A 12,223-nucleotide genomic window follows, 5' to 3' on the forward strand; every position below is an offset into this window, starting at 1 on the left:
TGAAAAATAAAAACATAAATGTTTCAACAGCATGTGTGTGTATCTGCAAATATTTAGATAGATAGATAGATAGATAGATAGATAGATAGATAGATAGATAGATAGATACTTTATTCATCCCGAAGGAAATTTTAGGATCCAGTAGCTTAGACAACCTTACAACAAACACATATACACACATATATCACACATACATAAGAATAAAAATAAAAATCACGCACAGAAATGGAATGACCATGATAAGGTCTGTGCAATGACCATGATAAGGTCTGTGCATGTGAACAATCTGACGAATTTTCTACAATTTTAACTATTTTAGTATTATGGCACAGCATACTAAAGATGAGAGTGCTTTTCATTATGCCCAACAGTGTGTAGTTGGTTAGACAAAAATCTGGTAACATGAATGAAGTGTGTGCCATGTGGTGCAAAAGTTTGATTTTGATGATGCTATATGTAGTTTTGGTTGCAGTGCTTCATTCTGCAGGATAAATTAGGTATTTTGCAGTTTGGGTGTGTGGTTTTGTGAATTGTGTTAAGTATTTTGATAAAACCAGCCTAGTTTGCAAAACTGTGTTTTAGCAGTTGGAAAACAACTGTAAAGGAGTCAGAAGAAGAGGGAGGGTGAAAGGGGGACTCCACAGAGAAGGAGAAGGAGGTAGAGGAAGAGGTACCCCTCATTCAGGCCATGGAGGACGCCTGTGAACAGGTTGACTTGCAGCTATGCAGGGACGGATTCGACATTCAAGATGGTTCTTCCTACGTTGTCTTGCCAATGAGGATATATCACCTGTGATGTTGATGACATTCTCTGGCCAGATCCAGCTAGGCGAAGAGATAATGTCTAGTATTTTCTGTACTTTTTCAGATCTTTTTTTATTGTTTGTTGTTGTTTTTTTCTGTAATTGTGACCTGTACTGGATACAGTATTTTATGTTTGTCTGTTGTTTGTTGAGCTAACAGTGTTATGCACACTACTGTAGTAGCTGTATGAAAACTGGGACATGTTTTGTTGTGATTCTCCATGTTGACATGTTGACTGATTTGGCTATATGGAGAGAAATAAATTATATTTTCCTCAGTCTGCAGCATTGGTCTTGTGGAGTGTTTAGTGAACTTATATTTGCACTTTCTCTGTGTACTTCATTTACAGTACTCATCACTGAGAAGTAGAATTGCTAAAAGTGTTTTAGGTTAGCAACGGCAGTGTGTAAGTGGTTCAAACAGAATTAAGTCATATGAGACGTGTGTGTTTCATATGGTAACAAAATGTGGTTTTCGTAAATTAGTGTATAGTTTTTGCAAGAGTGTTTCATTTTGCAAAGGGTCTGAGGTCTTCTGCTGATTGGGTGTGTGGTTGTGCTAATTGTGTGTAGTGTTTTGAAAAACCGGTCCCTGCTTTCAAAATAGTGCTTGAGCAATCGAAAAAAACAACTGTAATGTACTCTTACTACAGCCTCATGCACATCACTTGAACATGTGGAGTAATCGAAAGCTTGACCTGCCTGCCGTGCCTCGTTACATTTGCTTAGTGGGGGGCTTAGTCAATTAGCACTACCTTAATCTTCATGAAGGGAGATGAGTTAATAAAATCATATGTTAATATGCAGTGGTTCAGGTTTAGTTAGGAAGTTATTTGACATCCCAAAAGCCAAATTCCATAATCATCACCATCAGCATATAGCACTTAATAATAATTTACATGTAGTAACAAAGGAACAGAATGTAACAATATTGTCAGAACAGCACCTTACCGACTTAAATTGATTTAAGGCTTTGTGTGCGTCCATTAAACGCCCTATTGCCCACGTCCATTAAAACCTTGATATAAACAGCAGTTGGTGTGAGTGCTCTCAAACAGTCACTGACTAGTTGAAACCTCTCCGCCCTCCTTTCCCCTCAGCAGGGGTGATATTAGCATTATACTACACTGCCTGATGCTCAGCCATTGTAAAAGGCTTGATTGCTGTCGTGCCGTTTAATACCGCCAGGGTTGCTCCATAAATCTCTCCTTTTTCAGCTGCTTCTGCTCCTCCGATCCTCTGTTCTTTTGATGAAAGTCAGTGACCAGAAACATTAATAAGAAGAAGTGCTTTAGTCATGCCCCATAAAGTTACACTTTGCAGTCGTTAGAGAGAACACTGGGAGGAAATCTTTTGTCGTGTTTTTGATGTGAATTCTTTCAAAAATGACACACAGTCTGATGAAAGACAAGACAAGCAAACAAGTTGGGTTCTTAAGTGTTCTGAGATGCCAAAATATATATTTGAAATGTGGTTGTTTTTTGAGCTACTAATTAATCACACTCCTTTGATCATTTATCATGATTGAGTGCTGACTGCATGGTTGATGATTTGCCATCTGCAAATTAGCATAGCCAGCCTCTGTTAGCGGTGAGACATTTGCTGTGTTAAGTATGTGTGTCTTAGTCAGTGAGTCAGTGTCTGAGCTTTTATTTGCTGCCTGATATCTTTGGATTTGCATCCTCAATGCAGATTGTCTGTACGAATGGAGCGTTCATGTATGTATCCTCTCCAAGGACTGTGGTACTGTAACCACTTGTGTCATCTATTTCTTCCCATCTCTGTGCCTTTGTATGAAGTACATACTGTACATGTGTGTGTTTGTGTGTCCTTCAGGCCTGGGGACCTGGGTGTAAATGTGAGGGTGTGTATTAAAGCGTGTGTGTGTTTCTCTTCTCTCTCTCTCAGGACGAGCAGTCCCATCCGTCTTCTGTGCTCAGTAATGGGGGCTCAGGGTGGCTTACGCTCTGCCCCCTGATCCGTCCTCATTTGGTTGGCATTTTCGTTACGGGCCAGACACTCTTCCTGTGACACGGAAAGAAACCCAGAACCCCCCCCACCTGCCATCCTCTCCACTGTTTGTCTTTACCTTTTCTTTCTCCTCACTTCTTTCTCTCTCTCTCTCACTTTGTCTGACAGAAACAAACACACGCACACACACACGAGCGCACGCACACACAAACACACACGCACACACACACACACACACACACATTTTCTTCCCTTGTTTGCATCTCAGCTTTCACAGCACAAGCACATGATGAGAGAAAAATGAGGACAAATTGATATGAATCCCAAGAAAAAGAAGCCAGGGGTTAAAAAAAAAGAACTAAAAAAGGTAGTGGCACCTATCTGCAAGGCAGCTGCGTCCATTCCTCATTATGATGCCCATAATGTCAAGATGCTGTGGATCATCTTTGATTTTGAATTCACCATCAATATACATTCCCAATAAAATGATTGTAGCAATTCAATTTCGGCTCAGTGGCTTATGTGGGGCTGCTTCTCCAAGCTCTGTGGCCCTGACTGATGTTTCCATAGTGGATCTAAAAAGGAGGTATGCAATACAAATAAAGGCGAATAGAGTCAACCTGATAGACATGATCTGCCTCGCCTGGCCAAGGATAACGTATACAGGCGGTGTGTTGCAATGCACGCTGAATACCCTGTGGCTTAAAACCGGAGCCGACAACAGCCTCATCTCGGTCAATTCCCCTTCATAGTGGTTTCTAGCCCTGAGCTGCTGGGTCCAAAACAAAGCCAGTCAATCTAATCATGAGAAAAGGTGAGTGGGGAGGGCAGGAGACTGAAAGAAATGGAAGGAGGCAGAGAAAAAGCCTTTCTGTGTATCTGTGCGTCTGTGCATAAGAGAGAGAGTGAGTGGGAGCTAGGGCTTTGTTACATCAATCCTATGAACTCAGAGGTGTTTATGTGTCTAAAACCCAGAATCATCCTGTCCACTGCTTTCACTGTCTGAGAGGGAAAAAAAACTGTGAGAGATGCTGCTTTTTCTCAGCCCACTCTTCAACCTCTCCTCTGTTTCAGCAATGTAATATGGGAATCTTCATTTTTGCATTTAGTACCCGCATATATAGTCCATGTACAAAAGGTGTATCACACATACCCACACTTTTAATCCAGTGAAATTTGATGTACCCTTTAAACTCAAAAGCCCATCAGCACATGCACAAAACACACTCACAGAAGCACACATGCACACTTTTCAGTTTTTTTTTCCAGCACATGGGAATATGTGAATAACGGTCCATTGTGTAGGTGTGTGAGGTGAGGTGAGCGCTCAAGTCTAGTCAGCACAACACGGCTTCTCCGAGCTGCTGGATAGCACTACTGCTGAGCGCTGCAAGTACAGTACATCTCAATTTGTTCTGGGAGGGATCAAATTCTACTGCCTTGCAAATCTTACCAAGCAGCAGGCGAAGCACACAATGAATAAATGGAGAACTGTAGGAAATATAATAGAGCCGTGTTTAAGCACTAGAATCCAATCGAAGCCTGGGTATCTGTGTCTATAACTTATCTGTGGGGAGTCTGGCCATGCTGGATGTGAAATAAATCAATGAGTTTCAGGATAATTACAGGCTGTATATCATGCAAAATTGCTATCATATTCACATCTCTTTGTAGATGAAAGATGAAAGCTGTAAACAACGCTGTGAATAATAATAAAAAAAACGTCACTGTCTTCTTCTCCAGGATGACCATTCGTACAAGTCTGAAAGCTTATTAATAATCACAACCTTCTGATGGATGTTATTAATCTTTCATCCAGAACTGGCCGAAGACAGAAAAGGATAAATTCCTTAAAGCTCTGGAGAAGGTTGAAGAGCAGAGGTTGAGAAAGGACAACTCTATCCTAATTACCGTCATCACTCACTCCTGCCCCTAATGTATCTGATGCTCTTCAGGAAATGAAAAACCTCATCACTAATAACCGATATTACCCATATGATATCACCAAGCTGAGGAGGAGTTTTACCAGGCAAGGCAATTTCTTGCTGATGTTTCACCACATTTTTTTCTTCTTCAAGGTGGTAAGAGGTGAGATTAATCACCATTTGTTTGCAGAAAGGAAAGAGCATGTTGAAAAACTAGTGTTTAAGTTATAAGGGTTAATTACTGATTAACATTAATTTAAAAAGGTAAGCTGTTCACATTGTAACCTTTGGTTTCACATGGCCAGTTTGGTGTTGATTTGTTGAACCAGAATGCTGGAGACACACAAGGTTGAAAGAAATTTGGAGGCATCTGTATCTGCTCTAATGTAAGCTGCAAATGTTAGCATTTCCAGCTAACTAACTTACAAATTAGCTTATTTCCAAAGGCAAGGAGGTTTATAATAAGCTTACTATATTATTTAATGTGATTATAAGTCATAGTTAGTACAAAATGTTATAATATAGTATGTCATAAAACATTTAATAAAAAGTCACAGTATAGTATGTCATCAAAAATCATAAAAAGTCACAGTATAGTATGTCATCAAAAATCATAAAAAGCCATAGAAAAAAGTATTAGTACAGTAGGTCATAAAAATGTCAGAGAAAGGTCATAGTATAGTATGTTATAAAAATACAAAAATTTGTATTATACATAAATAATATGTATACATAAATAAATAAATAATAAATAAATACAAAAAAGTATTCTGTATTCTGTAGTAGGTCTGTCAACACCTCATGCAAAGGCAGATGAAGGTGTGGTGCACCAGAAACCTTTACACAGACTACAAAAATAGGCTACTCAAACAAAATGAAACCCAGGATTTACAAAAAAAACCTAAATCACACTGAGGTAAAATAACATCAACAAAATAAAAAGGCAACCTCACAGCAAGCTGCCAACTCCTTCCTCTCTTCTTCCCTTCTTCTGAAGGCACTTCAACATCTCAGCCTCACCTAACTGGAACCTACCACATGCACAGGTATGTATAGGGTGAGCTAAACTGAAAGAGCAACATTAACAATCTGGAAAATACCATTACATTTACATAAATCAGTTACTGCTGACATAAATATATATATATCCCAGATATTATACATTTACTGCAGAAGTATCTTACTTATTTTTCTACACCTTAGGATTGCCCAGCACCTGATGAGAGGACCTATATGTATGAGGACATCTGTATGTACTGTCCTTGATTAAGCTGGTGAGCAGCTGATCTACCCCCACATCACAGCAGAACCATAGAAAAAATATTATGAACCCATGAACCAACTAAACAGGTCTATGTCATTTGACACACATCAAATAATAATTCATCAAATAAACTAAAACGTTACACTGAAATTAAGGATTAAGCAGACATAAAAGACTGTTAATTTTAGGAACAGGGCATAAAGAAAAAGTGGAAAGGCAGCCTTTTCTTGAGCAAGGCACCGAACCCCCAACTGCTCGGGGCGCCTGTCCATTGGCAGCCCTCTCACGCTGACATCTCTCCATTTGTACATGTATAGGTCCTGGGCATGTGTGTGTATTTCGGGCCTGTGTGTGGTGAGAAAAAAGATCATCATGAGACCGCAGGGACAGGGATTGAACCACCATATTAGTATAGTATGTCGAAAAAAGATATAATGTTGGGTTCAGTGTCTTGCCTAATAGTTAGGGAAAGTTATGCATTTGTTTTGCCAATCTGCAAAAAAATTCTTATCAATAGCTTTTTTTACCATGTGTCTAGTAGTACCTCTCCATTTATCCACGGCCAAATCCTCGGGGAAATGCCTGGAGAGCCAGTTGAAATTGGGGTGCCCAAAGGGCCTGGGTAAAAATAGTGAAAATATTTTTTTTTTATCAAGATTAGCTTTTGAGATGTCTAACTAGGGATTTTTAGGTGTGCTGAATCTATCCCAGCCATTAGTTTTAAGTAAAAATGACTCCTTAATCCATTCTTCACCCAAGATCCATAGATCTCTCATATTTAAACTGTGGATTTTGGGTGAAGAATGGATTCTCAACATTCAATTCGAGATAAACCCACTCTGAAAAACTTTTTTACAAGACACTACAGTAATGACACCTGCTATGCACATGCTCAGTATAATTACCTCTCTGCATGTGGAGAAGGAGCATAAGCGTTGCAAGAAAATATAACAGTTACTTTCTGGCAGGGAAAGTAGCTAAATCCGTTTTGCTATTTTAAGTTTAGATAACTAGAAATTTATGTATAGGCCCCTACACCATTTTATCTCTTAGTTACTGCCTAAAATGAATGTTGCTAGCTTAAGTTAGCTAACAATGTAAAATCTAGGAGTTTAGCTACATAAACCATTGTAAATACTCCCTGTGTTGGTGATCAACTTTAATTGTGTTGCAAATTGTGTCATTTTATAGTGGGCTCACTGAATAATTCAAAGTAAGATTATTGTTCATAGTTACACATAATCTATTAATGTGGCTGTATGGACCTATTCTGCATGATATGTTTGCAAGGCTTTATGTACAACTAGCAGCGACAGGACCATCCCATGTTCCAGGAAACTATCCAAGTTCACTGTGTATGGCAACCTTGTAGTTCAGTTCTCAGACCATGAGTGGTCAGGCACATGGACTGACATCACAATAGAAACCACACTCATGTGTGAGGCCAAATCCTCAGGTGGTTTAAGCAGAGGGTGGTTCCGGAACAAATCTGCTCACAAGTCTTGGGTTCAGACACTGAACCACTTCTTGTTCATTCACCAGGAGATTGAAGGAGTAATGAACAAACGTGGGGTACCTATCCACACAGACGTCACAAGAGCCCAGATAGAGAAAGACAATGATGCTGTTAACGCTATAGTTGGATGGTTGGAGGATGTCAACCCCTTCAATTCCGTACGGGACAAGACCCTGGTATCTTTCTCGATGGGGTTCAGCAGCACTCCCGGGGACTCAGTCAGGCAGAGGAGGTTGGCAGAGCCATACAGGCCAAGATGGATGGGAAAACTGTTCTGGATACAGTGGAAACCAAGCACAAGGTCAAGTCATTGGCAAGCCTCATATCTGCTCCCCAAATCAATGGAGAGAAGCTAATCACTGACTCACTCAAGCTCTTCCACCGCCTCATCATCATTAGTGAGCACAAAGTCAAGACCAAAGAAGCTCTGCACTTTGAGTTGACGCCAACACCAATGTGTTTGACAAAAATCTGAAGTTGCGAAAGGCTGCCCTAGTGAGGTTCCTGAAGGCATTTGTGGAGCCTATCGAAAAAATAAAAACTGCACAAGCCTGGTGGTTGATGGCGGTTGGCTCCTGCACAGTGTCAAATGGGAGGCTGACCTCATGTGGAAGGACATCGCAGAGAGCTACCTCCGGTTTGTGATGTCCATGGGTAGCTAGCACCTCCGGATCACTGTGGTCTTTGACGGATACGGAAGCTCCACCAAGGACCATGACCACCTGAGACGTACAAAGAATGCATGCTGTGACATTCAGATTCGTTCAGACTTAAAAAACATTGTTCCACGGGAAAAGTTCCTTGACAACAAGCACAACAAGGCCCAGCTCATTCTGCACCTTGCTGAGACCTTCCAAAGAAGTAGGATCAGTGTACAACAATGCTCTGATGACGCTGACACTTATATTGTGTGTGCAGCACTAAATGAGGCAATAGAGTCCTCTGTTGAGGTGAGGGCTGAGGACACAGACGTTATGGTTATGCTGGTCCATCATAGGGCAAACCACCCGGTCTTCTTCAACAGCTGAAGACACATCTTACGATGTCGGAAAGATCCTGGAGGCCCTCCCGGAGAGGTACCGTAAATACCTGATCTTCCTACACAGCTTCTCTGGCTGTGATACCGTATCAGCAATTTCTGGGTTTAGCAAACCAACTTTGCTCACCAAGCTCTGCAAGACTGACAAAGCAGAGCGTGCCATGGATGTGTTCATGGACATCAGAGCCAAGAAAAGTGACGTCATCAAAGCTGGCTGCGAACTGTACTAGCTCATATTTTGTGGAAATCCACCTGAAGATTTGGAAGACTTAAGATTTGATATCTTCAGCAAGCGGGCCGCAGCCGGGAGCATCAAGCCTGAGAAACAGTCTCTGACTACAGGAGCTGCAGCACAGCACTCTCTGCGGGCATATCTCCAGATCCGAGATTGGCTACTGCTACAAAGTCCATCACTGGATGTCCAAGTATGGATGGAAACAAGGTGAACAGATAGATTCAGCACCCCTAAAAATCCCTAGTTAGACATCTCAAAAGCTAATATTCGTAAAAAAAAATATTTTCATTATTTTTACCCAGGCCCTCTGGGCATCCCAACTTTGATTGGCTCTCCAGGTGTTTCACCGAGGATTTGGCTGTGGATAAATTGGGAGGTGTTACTAGACACCTTTAGGAACACATGGTAAAAAAAAGCTATTGGTAATAATTGTTTTTGCAGATTGGCAAAACAAATGCATAACTTTCCATAACTATAAGGACCTTTTTAATTGAGACATGAGTAGGTCGAAAAAAGTCGGAAAACAATAGGGATTGAACCACCAACATTCCAAATAGTAGATATCTGTTTTACCACCTGAACTACAGCAGAATTGTTTTGAAAAAAAAGGTCATAGTGTAGTATGTCGGAAAAAAAGACATAGCATAGTATGTTGATAAAAGTGATTAAAAAAGTCATAGAATAGTATGTCGAAAGGTGATTGACAGCTGATCCATTGTGCTTTGCTTGTGTGGATTTGAATCCCTTTCTTGTAGAACCAGCGTACTTTATTCTGTCACGGTTGCATACCAAGAATATAACTTGCAGCGTTCAAATCACTCTTTTTGCAACAATGTTATTGGTTTCTCCCAGAGAAATGCTCATTTTATCATTGTTTAGTACAGTATGTTGAAAGAAAATCATAGTGTAGTCTGTAGAAAACGTCATAGTATAGTATGTTCGAAAAAAGTGATGAAAAAAGTCATATAATACTATGTCGAAAGAAATCATAGTATAGTATGTTGAAGAAAGTGATAAAAAAGTCATAGTTAAGTATTTCAATAAAAGTGAGGAAAAAGTCATAGCATAGTATGTTGAAAAAAGTCATAGTATAGTAAGTCGAAAAAAGTGATAAAGAATTCAAAGTATACAACATGGCATCATGACTTTGCGTAAACATACATGCCACTTTCCTAAAGCCAAATGGCGTGTTATCTGTACGCATTTTGAGCTATCCACGTGTATGTCTAAGCTGTATACAGCGGATGTAAACATACACACACTTGTTCGTGAGAACGTGCCGTGCTATTGTGAGAACGTCACACGCGTAAAAAAAAAAAAAGGTTGGGTTGGGTTTAAAAAGCCAACACAAAAAAACGACAAAAACACGACGGTGACCAACGTCACATGCTTAGGAAAACAATAAACAGTTGGGTTTAGGAAAGAAACATTGGGGAAGGCTTAAAAAAATAAACAACAACAAAAAAAACCAGTTGAAAAACACCACACGCAGGACACGATCCTAGCTCTCCTAGGTGAAAGTTCAGCATTTTACCCAACCCAACCAACCTCCCTCTGCGAACTTGTGTCCTTTCATACTACTCGCTACACGCTAAAAAACGATCGTCTGCGTCTTGATAACACGCCAGAATGGCGAAAAAAGACTGTTGAAAAAAGTCATAATATAGTATGACGAAAAAGGTCATGAAAAAGTCATACTATAATATGAAAAAGTCATACTATAGTATGCAAAAGTCATAGTATGGTATGTTGAAAAAAGTGATAGAAAAAGTCATAGTTAAGTATGTTGAAAGAAGTGTCATGAAAAGTCATAGTATAGTGTGTCGAAAAAATTTATAAAAAATTCATAGGAAGTATGTCAAAAAAAGTCATAATATAGTATGTTGGAAAAAGTGATAAAAAAGTCATCGTATAGTATGTGGAAAAAAGTCATGAAAAAGTCATAGTATAGCATGTTGAAAAATTCATAGTATAGTATGTTGAAAAATATCATAGTATATGTTGAAAAATAGTTATAATATAGTATGTCGAAAAAAGTCATAGTATATAGTATGTGGAAAAAAGTATAAAAAGTTATATTATAGTATGTGGAAAAAAGTAACAACAAAGTCATAGTATAGTATGTCAAAAAAAGTCTTAGAAGAGTATGTCGGAAAAAAATCCTAGTAAAAAAAAGTTTTAAAAAAGTCATAGTATAGTATGTTGAAAAAAGTCGTAAAGAAGTCATAGTGTAGTATGTCAAAAAAGTCGTAAAAAAGTCATAGTATAGTATGTTGAAACAAATCATAGTATAGTATGTAAACAAATAAATAAAAAGTCATAGTATAGTATGTTGAAAAAAGTCACATAGTATAGTGTGTAAAAAAAAGTCATAGAATAGTATGTCTAAATAAGCCATAAAAAAGTCACAGTCTAGTTAATCTTTGCTACTGGTTGCATGGCAACTAATGGCACCTCATGAATATCGTTTGAATTATGTCCGTCATCAATGCTAGCTAAAGTTAACAATTTCGTTGGACATCTCTGCAGTTGTGGAAGAATGTTAAAGTGAGATGGAAAATGCCTTTTGTTTTGTGTGCACTTTTTCTGCTTGGCCCTCATTTGCTGGCTCCCCGAATCCATGGTTTAGTTTTCTCTCTCTTTCTTCCTGAGACACCTTGCTGTAGATCAATAGCTCATCACAAGGCCCATTAGCAGAGAGGATGAATCTAATGGGGTTGTGAAATGAAGAGTTGGTTTAATCCAAAGCAGTAACGCTGGATTCTAATTGTTAGTTGTAAAGAAGTAGAGAAGAATGGGTTTCTGGCTGATTTTGAAATTAACACTGATTAGTCCTTAACAGCTTTTGTGATTGACTTAAATTATGATTCACATATGTTCTTCTCAGTGTGATTGCAGGGTCATCCATTTTTGAAGGAAAAGGATAGCTGTGAGCAAGGCTTTATTTTAATCAAAACAGAACTTGACTCCCATCTTTGTGATATTAATGTTTCATTTTGTTGTATGATGCCGGTAATCAGTCTTCTAAAGGAGAGAATGAGTGTGTTTTTTTTTAGTGATGTTTTATTATCACTTATAAGAGCCATTAATACCAGAGTTTTACAAAACATGCTGATTGCTTTCCTGAATCCTGTAATGATGGTGAAGTAGGACAGGTGCCCAGTCATTACACTTCCTCACTCTCCATTGTTCTCTAGTTAAAGGTAATCAATGTTCTTATAAGCATGAATCCCTTAAGTGTTTCTAGTGCCCATGTTGAGTGCTTTCATTAATCACTAGACAAACCATAGCTTGGTAGGATTCACAGTCCTCTGCTGTAAATTATGATAACGGCAGTAAAAGCAAAAAATTCATAATGTGTAAAAATGAAAGATTTTACAGCAGCATAAGAGGCAATAATAGAAGTAACTCCCTCTGTCTTGTTTTCTCTCTCACCTATATCCGTCTCCCCCACCGCCTCCCTTTTTGGA

Source organism: Perca fluviatilis, chromosome 22 (genome assembly GCF_010015445.1).
Source record: "Perca fluviatilis chromosome 22, GENO_Pfluv_1.0, whole genome shotgun sequence".
Taxonomy (NCBI): Eukaryota; Metazoa; Chordata; class Actinopteri; order Perciformes; family Percidae; genus Perca; species Perca fluviatilis.